Here is a 5,738-nt window from a genome sequence, read left to right as displayed (position 1 = left end):
CGCGTTTACTGATAACTCAATATAAACACTACCTTTAACATTAAGGACAAAGAATAATTTTCTGTAAAGAATTTCGTCAACAACTATTAGATAATGTAGATCCAATTAATTTTCTATTTCAAGCAAAACTAGCGTTGAACTTCGTTGTTAGTTGAATGCCAGAATGAGGTGGCAGGTTTAGTAATGGACAGTCAGTGCATACGTATTCTTCAGGATTAATGGTGTATTCTAGGGCACCTTCCGCAGATTTAACCACTGCAATTTTGATTTTGGTGCTTCATGAAAATTTCAAATGTTATATATATATATACAGATCTCATCCAGAGCAGAGCTCCGTTTTGAAATTAACTTGTGAAGTTCGAGTTTTGGGTCACTTTTCGGTCGCATATCCACATCTTGACCGTTCAGTTTTTAGGTATTAGTGTATAGATCATCTCTGTAAATTTTCAACCAAATTGATGATCTTAAGGTATCTAAGTCGCTTAAACCAATGGACGGACTGAATCTGTCAACCTAAACCGTACTAGCTTTAAGGCAGTTATCAATGCCTTAACGATCATCATTTTGGCTGAAAATTTGCAGAGATGATCTATACACTAGTGCCTAAAAACTGAACGGTCGAGATGTGGATCTGCGACAGAAAAGTGACCCAAAACTTGAACTTCACAAGTTAATTTTCAAAGCGGAGCTCCGCTCTGGATAGGATCTGTATATATATATATATATATATATATATATATATATATATATATATATTTATATATATATATATAGAGGCTCAGCAGGCCTGTGCCTATGACCCCCCAATTTCATGGGCCCCAAGATTTAAGTTTACTCTCATATATATGTTAAAGAAAAAAATTGATTACATTCAGTATTGAGCTTCAGTAACTTTGCTTAATAGATTAATGTTTACTAGTAGATTTCAGTTATTTCTGATTGGGCTTGTCCCATCTATTGCCTTAGGTTGTGGTTGTGGGCTTTGGTTTTTCTATGTTCTTCTTCTTCTTCTTTTTCTTTTTCCTTTTTTTTTTTTTTCAAAAGGTTTTTCTAATGTGGTGTTAATGAATGATTTTATTGTTCAAAACAAAAATGATTTTATATTCCTTAACAAAGCAACTGTCATGTTCTCAATGAGCGGTTATGGTGATACTCTTTCAATTATTATTCAAGCCTCTCCCAATTAATGTCAAGTATTTTATTCTCCATAGAAAGGTAATTTAGGATTTAGGTAATTTGATTATCATTCTCATCACACCAACTGCAATTAGTTAGTAACAATTTGCATATTTACTTAAATTCCAGATTTATATTTATAGTATTTTGTTAAACTACATTGTGACTCCTACGTATATTATTATATTATAGTTTTTGAAAGGAAAAGAAAAAGCTTAAGGACATACATGAAGGTCAGGAGCCCCATTTATTTTGTTCGCGTAGAGCCCGGGAAATCTCAAGACCGGCCCTATATATATATGTATGTATGTTAATCAATATTTTGATACTTAAAAAAGTAGTTTAAATGATATTTTTTTGTAGTTTCGCAGAAAGTTAAACCCTTAATTTTGACTGCTGTTATAACACCACACTCAGGCTGGCATTCAAGAGGACCTTGAGAAAGTGTCCATTTTTATGGGTGACTTTTGCAAATGAAAAATGTGTCGGCAAAGTTGTGTTACACAACTCTTTTTGGTTTTGTCAGAAGAGGCTCTTAACAAATTTCCATATATGTACGTTAATCAATAGTTTGATATTTAAAAAACTAGTTTAAATAATAGTTTTTGTAGTTTCGAAGAAATTAAACCCTTGGTTCTAGCTGGCCTGCTATGATACCACCACCAGGGTGGCAGGTGGGCCTTGAGAAAGTGTCCACTTTTATATTTTTATGGATGGCTTTTGCTGCTTTGCAGATGAAAAATCTGTTGGCAAAGTTGTGTGTGTTTGTTTTTTTTTTTTTTTTTGAAATATGACGTTAAGCCTTTCATATATCAAATATAGGTGATTACACAACATGACTTACCCCCGAAAGAGCCACGTTAATATCAAGCCATGTAGGCTACTCTAGAGCAACCAAATGAAATCACTATGGTAATAGGACCAAGAACCAAAACCTAGATAATATTAGGGCAAGAAAAGAAAATAAAAAACCCTAACTTATTCAACGGATCCCAGGACCTCCCTACGCAGAGGGGGCATCCCTAGGATCCATAGTAACTAGACACAATGACGTGTCCTCCGCCATGGCAGCCTTAATCACCGCCATAAACTCCATCACCACCCTTCCCCGACGTGGGATCAACTGCCCCTTTGCCGACGTCCGCAAAAATTGCGGATCCACCATTCTGCAATCCTGACGTGGTAATACTACCACCTTCACCAATCTCTGAGCAGCCTGCAAAGTCGTCAAAACAGGCTCGTAGGCCTCCGCCACCGCCAAGATAGCCACCATCAGGACCCAACATCATGAGCAATAGATCCATACCCGCCTCAGATCCATCACCACCAAGCACAATCGTCGTGCCGCCTACAACCCAAGCAGCACAACCAGCATCAAACGACGTCCTCCCAATTAAGAACGGATCAGACCACCCCGACTCGAGTGAAAGGGAGAAACCACTAGCACGTACAGTCCGCACCAAGTCACCGCTGTCGTCCAACCCAGCTTTGTTGCCGTAAACCATAGCACCTTGGCCAGACAAAAAAACGATAGAAAGGAGGAAGGCAAAGCCAACCCATGACGCCAAGAAGAGGCGACGACGGACAAGGCGACCCACCAGGCAACTCATGCATGATCAGTTTGACGGCTAGGTAAAACCCTAGCAGAGTAAAGAGGCGCAAAACCATATTATTGATATAGTAAACTTCTTTTTTACTTTGTTACGAGATGCTCTTAACAAATTTGTCGACAAATGTATGTTGCTTTTTATTTTATTTTATTTGTGGGATGTTTTTGCCATCAAATCATTCTTAAAGTGTGTCTCTTTTTATTTTATTTTTTTAATAGGAGGCTCTATGAGTTAGTTGTTAGTAAAGGTACGTCTTTTTCTTTTTCTTTTTAGGGAGGCCTTTATTAACTAATCGTTCGTCGAAAAAAGTCTGTCCATTTTTATATTGTTTACAGGTGGTTGTTGTCAATGACACATTCGTCGGAAAAAGTTTGTCCGTAGATTTTATTATTTATGGAAGGCTTTTGCTCGATAAACAATTTGTTAGCATATGTGTACAAGTCCCTTTTTATTTTATTTTTTATAGGAGGTTTTGTCAGCAAAGGTATATTCTATAGGTGGCAAACAGGCCGGCCCGGTCCGACCCGGCCCATTTTAAGAGGACTTAGTCGTGCTTCGTGCCGTGCCTGGGCCGGCCCGTTTATTATTATGACGGGCTCGTGCTGGCCCATTTACTTAAACATTAAGCCCGGTCCGGCCCATGGCCTGAGCCCATATCGTGCCGGGCCGTGCTTGTGTTGGGTTAATAAACGGGCTGTGCTCGTGCCTACTCACTAAAAGCACGATTTAAAATCTTAATTTGAACAAATAAAAATTAATTTTATTTAACTATTTAGAAAATTAAAATAAATTAAGTTCTACAACGTTTTTCTTAATCTTAGCTTTTTAAGATTAATTTTCTAATAATTTTTTATATTCCACTATAATAAAGAAAGAAAGAAATAAATAACTCAAAATATATTGTTTTTAGTATATTATTGTGAGAATAATCTTTTTTACTATAATGAAGATTTAGTATCATATTATTTTTTAATTCCTTCATTCTATAGTTGTATTATGATGAGATTAGTCTTTATTAATAAACATATATTTAATATTTAGAAAAAATAATTATGTTAAAACAAGGATATAATGTTTTATATCACTATTTTGACAACATAAAAGAAATGGCATTGGTGGAATTGTCATGAGATTTTAAATAAAGAGGTCAAATATTCAAATCTCATCATTGTAGTTTTTTAATATTTTTAAAAACAAAATGAAATTTTATGTTTGTAACGGGCTGACCCACAATATGTCGTGCTCAGGCCGTGCCGGGCCCATTACGGGCTCGGGCAGGGCCAATGGGCCAATATTTCTAGGCCCAATCCTGCCCGTTATTCTAACGTGCTCGGGTCGTGCCGGGCCACTAATGGGCTTGGGCTGTGTCAGGTCGCTTTTAAGCATGCCGGGCCCGTGCCGTGGTCGTGCTTAGTGGCCCGTTTGCCACCTCTAGTATATTCTTTTTTTTATATTTATATATTTTTTTTCATTTTTATATGAGGCTTTTACCAACAAATAATTCATCATCAAAGATGAATCCCTATTTATTCTTTTATGTTTGTCGCCATAATTAAAGTGTGTTTTGGAGCTCATTAATTTGGGGCAACAGGCCTAGGATTAGCCTTGCACTAGGAGTGCCTAGGACATCTTGGCTCGATCATCTCGGATGTTCTAGATTCAGTATCTCGCATGGAAAGTACCTACACAACTCATTTATTATATTTATATATATGAGGGCCCTTCTAGTAAGAAATCCTCTTTTTTTTTTGCTCTTCTATTTTGAGAAATCTCTTGTGGAACCAACTTTTTAATTACATATCAGCATCTTAGCCACTGAAGTTTTAGATTCTATGCAAATTTTCAACCAAATTGATGATCATGAAGGTACTGAATTTGTCCAACCTGAAAAGTTTATGTTTATAATACTAAATCACGATTATGAATACCCTAACGAACATCAATTTTGGCTGAAAACTTGCAGAATTGTTGTATTCATAGAGACATAAATACTGAACGGTCGAGATGCCGATATGTAATTGAAAGTGGGTGCCACAAAAAATCTCTTAAAATGACTAAAAAAAGAGATCCTTCACTAGAAGGTTGCTTGACATTGAAATTGAATTTTGATGGAGCATGTGACGCAAAGCATGGAGTCTGCGTGATTGGCATGGTCTTTAGGGATGAACAAGGAGGTTTGAAGGGAGCTATGGCTATTCCTCAAGTTGGGAATCTATCAACAAGGTCTATTGAGGCTCTTGCGCTACTTTCTTGGACTTTTGTTTACTATTCATGTTGGATTCAGAAACCTGAAGATTAAAGGTGATGCCCTCACTATTATATATTAGTGCTTTGCAAAAACGATAGTGATGATTTGAGTTTCGAAGGTCATATTGTGGATGAAGTTAAGTCATTTGATTTATGCAAATAGTTGGCATTTTATGAAGTGAGAAGGCAACATGCCTTAAATATTAGTTAGTCTTTTCTTTGTTTAGAGTCGGCTGGGTATGCTTGGCTTCATTAGTGTATCAGTATGGACTTTGAGTTTGAAGTCTAAAGTGGTCAAGGTTAATTTTTCACTATCTCCTTTCTTTGGGAGAGGATGGGGGAATCTTTGCACGATATCTCGTTGAAAGCTTTCATTGTTAATGAAGTTCTCTTTTGACCGAAGATAAAGAAGGTTGCCTGAGAATAAGTTTGTATGACATTTTGATTAAAAGGTTAGTTTTCCAGTTGTAACACTTAAAAGTGACTATGAAAATTGTTATGCGCGGAAATCTTAATTCATGTGGATATGCTTTTTTTAAGCTTTTGCAGAAAGCTTTACGAGGATCAAGACTTCTTGGTAAGGTCACAATTTTGTGTTTAAAAACTGAAGAAGATCAAATTTCTTATCTTCCACAAATGATGGGTGAGAGAGGAATTTATTTAGGATTATGTCATATTAGAAATTTGATCTCCTTCAGTGTTTAT

The sequence above is a fragment of the Rosa chinensis genome, chromosome 1, assembly GCF_002994745.2.
Source record: "Rosa chinensis cultivar Old Blush chromosome 1, RchiOBHm-V2, whole genome shotgun sequence".
Lineage (NCBI taxonomy): Eukaryota > Viridiplantae > Streptophyta > Magnoliopsida > Rosales > Rosaceae > Rosa > Rosa chinensis.
Note: the sequence above shows the minus strand (reverse complement) of the source record.